Below are 9,233 nucleotides of genomic sequence, written 5' to 3' on the forward strand. Positions count from 1 at the left end.
CAGTGCAACTCTGCAGTGTAATTATGTGTCTTGTTATGGACTGAATGCTACCTTCTGCATTTAATAAGAGAATAATTTCATATTGTGCCACAAAACTTTTTTTTCACCCTTTTTTAACTGTCAGCGAATATTTAAAATGAAAGCAATCAACATTTTTACACTTTTTTCTTTTTCCGTTTTTTGAACTCTTGAAAATTTTTGAAGCTTTTTACTAGCCAAGGAAATGGAAGGGAGGCTCTTTGCAAAGCTGACGCCCAAGTATCCCCACAAGATTCAAAAAGAGAATTAGATTATTGTTAGTGTGCACTGGTGCATCCTTCATCTACGTTTTCCTTTCTTCCGTTTATCAGTTTATTCCTTTCTTCCTCCCGGCCAGATCTGTACTGCTGCACTGCACTTTTGCTGATTGTTTGTTTTGGTTGGTTGTTGCTGACCTCTTGCCCCGTGCAGACGCGTTGACCGTTGGATCCTCGCAGGGGATGTGAGAGGAAAAGCGCTTGATATGTTCCAAGAGCGTCTTTAAATAGTTAGGCAGTAGTAACGGAGACGGAGGAGGGGGAGGGGAGGGAGGGGAGGGAGGGATGGGGGCGGGGATGACGATCAGCCACACTGACAGCGGCATCTCCGCTCTGTCGCCTTGCGCCTGTCGGCAGTCAATGGAAACCGGCTCGGACATGGCCAGCCCGACCTGATTACAAGTCCGAAAGTTCGATGTTGCAACTCCGAGCGTGTTGCTGCTGCTACTGCTGCTGCTGCAGAGTTTGGTGACTGAATTCTGCGCAAAAGTTTCCGCTTCTCAAACGTCGAGGTAAAGTTGCTGAAAATCGGCGTTTATCTATGTCAACAACATCTTTGATATTATCCCGTTTTGCGTCTGAGAAGAGGAGCACCACAAAGAGGAGGGGAACAATAAAAGTACGAGCGCATGGACACTTCCATCAGAGACTTGGGTAGGTTGGTGTATGAGATGTGTGCGTGCTTTGAGGTGGGTGAGGTAGTTCAGAAACATGAGACTGAAGCCACTTGTTCCAGTATCTGTGGTCTGGCCAGGTTATGTATTATGCATCAGCATCCGCCTGCTTTCCATGTGGTATCTGTAAAGTCGCCTGTGAATGTGCTCGCTTCTTTGCATGCTGCGCACACTTGTCGCCTCCTGTAAACAAGTGTGCAGCATTTCTATTCCACATTTAAACTTGATTATTTGCGCGTTTGCACAGTGGGCCTTTATTTTGGACAATGGTACCACTCACAATGCACCCGTACACAAACTACTCACTATTCCAGTTAAAGACCTAAAGTTTAACTATTTCTTGCTACAGCCACAGAGCACAGTCATTGCGCAACATTGCAGTTATCCCATTACTGACTTTAGCCTCAGCATGTGTCTTCGCTTGGGGGTCACTCGTGAGCTGCCCTGACCTTTGAACCTTTAAATCTACCAAAAACAAAGATTTCATATCTGGTTTACTGAACTGACCTATTGATTTACAACTAAAACAATGGCATGTTGGCTGCATGCTATATTTATTTTACCTCTCAATAGCCATGAAGCATTGTCGTCTTTTTCGGATATAAGACACACATATGCCACTAAAACTTTTATTTTAATCCTGGTTTGTGCATCTTCTCCTTTATTTGAAGACACAATGTGTCCTCATTAGTAACTGCATGTATCTTGCAAATGAGAGCAAATTATCCTTGTAGTTATTAATGCGACTGATCTACTTTGTGAAACATTCAAATGTATTATAATTGCTCACAATTAAAAACACTGCGACTATATATGCACCGATGATTGTTGGAAATTAATATAGACATGCAAACATTCATCAGCTGTAATAACTGCTCCAACTCATTCGATTTCTATCTCTGTCTTTCGTGCAGACTACTTCCTTGTCACATTGTCCTGTCTCATTGGCCTCTTGTGCCTCTGTGGGATAGTTGTTAGTGGGGAGAGACGGGTCTTCTAAAAGCTGGCACATTCCTTATTTGTGCGCTAATTGAAATTGCAAACTGCGTTCGCATCAAGTGTCACTTGGCTTTTGAGAAAAAAGTCCTCGGGCTATTTTTTTAAAAATAGTTTGCAGGACTGTGTTTGTATTGACAGTTGTCTGGGTTAGTAATTATGAGGGTCACTATCCCCACAGTAATGCCACCAGCATCCTGAGAGGGACCCATCTGGTACAAACAGGGACCAAGTTTGCCTGTTGGCGAGCAGAACAAATGCATCACTGCCACAAACACTAACTTGTAGCTATCCATCTATATTTGACTTGGTCATAAAATGTCTATAAAGGGAAGGATAACTTGGAAATGAGTTCTCAGCAGCAGCCCTGGAATGTTGTGTTGTTGCCCTCGGTTGGAGAGTGGAGGAAATATGTGGTCTCATTAGAAATGCATTAGAGGCAAGGGAGAGAGGTATAGAAGTGTAGAGATGAGTTCGAGTTTTTATCTGTTAAACTCCGACAGAGAAAATATTCACACCTTCCATCTCATGCTTGAACCAACTCTCTCTCTCTCTCTCACTCTCTCTCTCTCTCTTTGTCGCTCTATCACACACACACACAAACACACAACAGTACACCTCAGTGACCCATTTAATATCAGCTGCAAAACTGGCAGCTATATTCCCGCATGTTCCTCCTGTAAACACGTTACTGCTAAGCCTCATTCAAAATAATTCAGCAAGAAAAGCGCTTACTGGCCCCTTCTTTATCAGTTTAATAACTATTTCGCTCTCTGCCTGCATAAATGAAATGAATAAAAAAGGATGTTGTGACACACAACTGCAGCGGAGAGCCACTTTCTCGTCTGTAATACTCTTCTGTTAACCACAGATTATTAGACGTAGCAGTTGACCTAGAATGCATTTTTTCTGCATTTGTCTGAGGCTATTCTTGTACATTACTAGTCCTGAAAGATTAGAGTAGTTCTCCATTTATAGAAACCCTTGTAATGTTCTATGTTTGACACTGAAACAGTACTTATTGTCGCTAAATACACCGATCAGCCACAACATTAAACCAGTGACAAGAGACGTGAATAACAATGACCATCTTGTAACAATACAGTGTTCTGCTGGGAAGCTTTTTGACCATGTGGATGTTACTTAGAGATGTACCACCTCGCCCGACCCAGTTCACTAGATCCCAAACTGATCAAGTATCTGTGGGATACACTGGAACAAGTCTGATCCAAACCATAGCACCAAAAGGCCACCACTAACAACATCCTGCTACCAGACAACACAGGACACCCTCAGAAGACACATGTTCATTCTGTGATGAGTTAAAACTGCTTTGGAGGCACAAGGGAGACCTACACAATATTAGGAAAGTGGTTTTAATGTTGTGGCTGATGGGTGTATGCATAGTCTTGAGAATCAAACCTAGACTTACAGCGAGCATATGTGGGTTATTCCATATATAGCGTCTGGAAGCTTAGAGCACCTCGGTCGAGTGACTAACTTGTCAGAGAGACAGTAATCTTTACTGAGGTGACCTCACGAGTGTACTCAGCCTGGCCATGTGACAGGCTGGTTAACCGTGGCCAAGTGTGTCACAGTGTACATGATGTAGCGTGTGCCTGAAAACTAAATTCCGTATCTTCATGCGATGCATTTTTCTTTCACTCAGGGAGAGACTGCGAAGATGGAGTGACCCGGGCGGCACCTGCTGCCGACACCAAACCCGCCTCAGAAAACTGATTTACGCCTAGAAGTTGCCACCCAGTCGACATATGGAGCATGATCTAAGGATGGGCCTGTCTGTGTGGGCCATTTTGGCCATTGCTTGTAACTCTGCAGTGGGCATCCTCATCCTCATTCTCTTTGTCATCCTCTACAAGGCCTGCAAGGTGCCTTCGCACCAAGGGAAATTGCCAGTTTTCATCGTGAAGCTGGAACAGAAGACGGATGAACAGAAGTACATTCTGACTGCAGCCTAATCTTGTAGACAAATTTCAACTTTGGCAAATGTAATGGAGTTCAGAAGTTGAGCTATGGAGTATAAGGAGTCCATCTGGACCGCCTCATTCTCACACAGTCATTATTTTCAATCACTGTCTCCTTTTGTGTTACACACTGTTAACACCTCTCCACCACTCTCACTATTTCATCCATGCCATTCGATGGAGCCGAAGGTAAGCTAACTGCATTAAGAGTTGCGGCAAGACCAGCAACAACAACCAGCGAGCCCAATCCTCTTATCTCCGCTGTGCGTCACTGGGACTATCCATCTGTCAGTCAGTTTGGTTTGCTCCACACAGACTGACCATGATCTCCTCCTCTGCTTCATCCCTCGCAAAGAGTGGATGGAGGAGAATCAGCAAAATCACAGTTAACGGCAATAGAAGAGTCAGTGGTGAAAGGGTTGGTTAAGAAACACGATAACATTGTAGAGGTAGAGAGATAAAATAGCTCAGAGGATTTTATTTATTTTTTTTTTTCCCTCTGTGAGGCACTAACCCCGGGGAATATTAGTGCACTAACATCGGCAGCCAACAAACGGCAGATAGACTCGAAGAGCCCAAAGAGGCACAAGGAAAAGAGAAGTACCAGGAAGGAAGTTTGCTTGTCAAGGCAGACAAAGATAGAGTTTGGTTTATATTCGGCGGGGATGATACAGTGCAAGGGAAGAATTGGAGCAGGGACGCTTTGATGTGTTGTCGATAGAGGAGGAAGCTCGGGGGCTGGGTTTGAACGTCTCCCCGTTTGACGCACAAGTCTCTACTCCCACAGAATTAGAAGTAACTGTTAGTTGTGTCCCGATGTGCCTCTCATTCATTGTGTGGGCTCGCCTAAAGACTGAATAAGACATTTACAGGCAGCCATCATCAGAAATGATGGACTGACAGAGCACTCACGGTCGTTGATACTGTGTTTTCTGTAGTGAATGAACTGGAGCTGCTAACAGTGTGATATCAAGATTATGTTAAAGACTGAACAGACCCCAGACTGATTCATAAAATGATGAGCCAATCATAATTTTAGCACCATGCCATCAGAAGAAAAAGTGCTGCATTGATTAGTTATGTGTAATAGATGCTATTTTGATTAACCAAAGGGCTCTGTGTGGATTGTTTTATTTTTCTATTTAAGAAATATATGTTGGAATCTAATCTCAGGTTAAATTTCTTTTGATCTAATTGGTTAAGAATATATTTGATTTTTTTTTCTATATTATTTTCTACTTGTTTACTGATAGGTCAATAAAAATCAAAGCTTGTAAAGTATTTAAATGACTGCAGCCTCTTATGTGTGAGGATGTGCATATTTTTCCATTTCATATCACCATAAATTGGACCATTTCGGCATCACTTGGGACTTGAGTATCCTGCACAGATGATCTGTTGATTTATTTTTTACAGACACAATAAACTTATTTATTTCTGTTTAGACCTCTTGTGGTCCCTTATGTGCTTAATGTTTCTATACCATTTAGGTCTGTATTACCATCAATTGCTCTGCAGTTTCTTTAAACATCAGAGCTTCAGCTAAAACAGCAGTTCAGTTCAGTCTGCTGAAAATAATCAATGTGGAACATATTGACCTCAATGATGACCCACATCCTGTTGTTAGTCAGCTACCATCATTTAATCCTTATCTTTCAGTCACAGTGTTGAGTCTGCTAGTTTAAATTGCTAAGCTATACACACACATATGTACATATATATACACAGAAAACAATTCATGTGGATGTTACTTAGACATGTATCACCCACCTAGACAAGGCCGGGCACCCCCGCCCCATAGCAACGACAACCCTTGATGGCAGCAGACATCCCCAGCAGCATGCAGCCGTTCAACATGAATCACAGGCACAAGGTTTTGACCTGGCCTCCAAATTCCTCAGATACCAAACTCATCAAATATCTGTGGGCTGCGCTGCAACAAGTCTGATCCACAGAGGCCCATTTCCTCAACTCATAGGACCCAAAGGCCCCCACTAACAGCGTTCTGTTGCCAGACACCACAGGACACCCTCAGAAGACACATGTGCATTCTCTGATGAGTCACAACTGACATGTAAAGCTATGTGCATAAGCAATAATAAAATCCTCTAGTGACTCAATAAATAGAAATTCATTTAAATAAAATGTAACCTTGTAGAATATTGCACAGTAAGAGTATAGCATCAACAAATTCCTTGTGTGGCAGCCTGTGGGGGAAAAAAAAAAAAAAAAAAAACAGAGAAGCTGCTCTGGATGTTTTGGGCTCATAGTACTGAAACACCAGCTGGAGGCCAGTAGATCAAAGAGGCTGTAGCCTTGGTGTGAGGAATCTGAAAGGATTTTTCCTGTCTTTTTCTTCAAACTGGAACAGTACCAGTCCTGCAGGGTGGGCAGGGAAGCACCAATAATCCTCTCGGCGAGTACGGGGTTGGCATCATCTTGTGTGCAATGTGGTGGCTGAGCCAGACAGCTGAATCTGAAATGTACAGAACAAACGCAATCATTTGTGCAATGCTAACGAATATGCTCAAACATATATTAGTTTTTAACATATTGTAATTCGTGCAATTTAAATTTCTAAATGAAACCATGACACTGATTTCGGAGGTGTACAGGATAATAAGAGTCACAGACGTGTTGCTAATCCTATTAGATGAGATGAAGAGCGTCTCGTGAGACATATTAGCCATGAACAATGAGCGTGTGTTTGAGAAATAAAGGGTTTGACTACATGTATGCACGTGTGTAAAACAGTGGTTTATCGCATGTAGGAGACAGATGGTTAGAGCCTTTGGTGGCCTGTTGATTTGGAACTGCTCAACAGGAAGTCAGCCCCACAGCTGTATCACGTTTATCTGCTTCACTTCCATTTATCTGCCTGACACTTTCTTTCTCTATCTCTGGCTCTTTGTCTGTCTTTCTGTTAATTTCTTTCTTTTTTTCTTTTTTTTTTTTGTTTCCATCTAATGAGACTGCTGCCAGACTCATGCAAACTGGCCAGCACAGATCCACTCCACAATGAGCTGTTCAGATGTGAAGGTCAGCACATTCTGACTCACACAGCGTACGAACCACTGCGCTAATCTTCCCTGGTTATCAAATCAGGTCTTCCATTCAAGACCGCAGGGAGTTCATAAAGTGGTGCTGCTGCGTATTACCAACGAACACAAACGTTCAGTAAGCATCCATGGAGTCTTTCATCTGCTTTTCCGACCATCGCACTTCAGCTGATCCCGCCTTGTTGGGTTTGATGTTTACTGTGAGTTCCTCCACTTTAGATTAGACATGGCCACTGAACTCTGCGGCAGTCACTCCATCTCTGCACCTTGGGAACGCATTACACAGCAGCGGGGCAATTTTCCCTGTCGTCTAGGGGTAGCTGAGATGGAAGAGGGTCACTGAACTCAACACGGCCTTATATAATGATGGGAACAAACATTGCAGACACTGAGATTACTAATAACGATACGAGGGGCCGGTAATCTGCAAGTCCATCTGCACCGCTGGAGGGATTGCATAACCCACATCAGGCCAGACTGAGTCATTGGTAGGGTATGCGTGTGTGTGTGTGTGTTGTTCAGCACAATCACTACAGGATTAAATGTTAATCTGTGTATGTCTTTTGGACACTAAATTCCCCAAACTGTATGGGAATGTGGCTTCTTTTTTTAATATTACATAGTCTATCATTTTAATTTTAGGGCTCAAATTAGTGATCTTGAGGGAGTGTTTATGCACACAAGTCTCATTTTAGTGCTGAGCATCTGATGAATACTGTGAAGGTATCACTCTGTGCCGCCGTCTTAATGTCCTTGAGTATGAATAATTAATCATCACATTCTGATCACATCTAATCAGATCCTCCAAGCAGGACCCCAACAGAGACACAAACACTCTTCACAATTACACGCACACAGACACGCAGCCAGTAAATTGTTTTTACCAACAGTGCAGCTCTAATATTAAAGCAACTGTAGTTGAGTACAATGTAGTGAGCGGGAATGTATAGTCTGTCGGCAGAGGACTAATTATAGTGGGAAACACGCTGAAATAATGTTAGCAAAACAAGCATTGGTATGCAAGATGTGGCGACAATAACTGCGTGAGGTGTTAGTGTGTGTATGTGTGTGTGTGTGTGATGGGGGAAAGGAGTACCAGAAGAATAAAATGTGGTCTTTAATTTAAATTCACATTTTCATTATTTTTCATTACCTGTACCTCACTCTGAAAACCTAAAGCTTATCAAATTCACAGATAGATTATTCATATCTCATACGTATGCATTAGTATGGACCTCAAACTGCTCGAGTTTAGCACGCTAAAACGTTATGACTTACTTGACCCTGCACACACCTCATTGTCATTCATCCTCCGTGTAGCCGGTGTCCTGGCCTCAGTAGAGGTAGACTGCCACCTGCTGGCTCAACCTTTAAAGTGGTCTGCCTCAAGACTGTAAAAGCCAGGCTGCAGCACAGACTCACTGCTGCCAAGATCGGTCTCCATTATTGTGCAGCAGAGCGTGCTATTGCTGCTCTCTGCTGGTATTTCGAGGTAAGGACAATGTGCAGTCGGACGTGTCAGTGACTTTCATTAAGAACAAGTCACGTTTTCTTGCAGGTCATCATTAGCCAGAGGTTATTTTCCTCAGAATTTATAATTAATGTGCTCCATGATGGCCATTTGATTGCTTAATTCAGTGTGTTAAAAGATGCATGCAAATGTTCGTTCTCCTTGCCAAAATGTATATCCATCCAGTAATAGTTAGGGGCATGCCAGACAGTGTAACTTTATTTTAGTAGGCTTAATTAGTTTTTTAATTAAGTTAGAGACCTACAGCAAAGAAGGTAATCTGGGGTTGAGACCCCAAAAGAACACACGGGGAATGGACCGAAGTTTGACATAGTGTCAAGTACGGACAATATGGAGGCAACTCAAACCTGTTACGGTTTTGTAGATGTTGTTGTTCAGTGAATGAGGAGATATTAAGACCTGTTGCTGTTATTGTGACATAACCAAACGCTGGGTTTTGGAATTTGTATTCATTTTATTTATTTATTTATTTATTTATTTATTTGGATAGAGTCTGTGTGTAGCATAAAATATTAGTGCTCAAGTGAAGCACATTAAATGAACATGATTAAATGCCCGTTTATTACTGTATATTATCAGCTATTGTCATGGTTGCTTTTAATTTTCGCTGGCAGGGCTTTTTAAGGCTTTCAGTAACACCATCCTCAGCTTTTGCTTGTTCATCTCCTTCACCTTTAGTGAAGTCTTCAGCG

The sequence above is a fragment of the Mugil cephalus genome, chromosome 8, assembly GCF_022458985.1.
Source record: "Mugil cephalus isolate CIBA_MC_2020 chromosome 8, CIBA_Mcephalus_1.1, whole genome shotgun sequence".
NCBI lineage: Eukaryota > Metazoa > Chordata > Actinopteri > Mugiliformes > Mugilidae > Mugil > Mugil cephalus.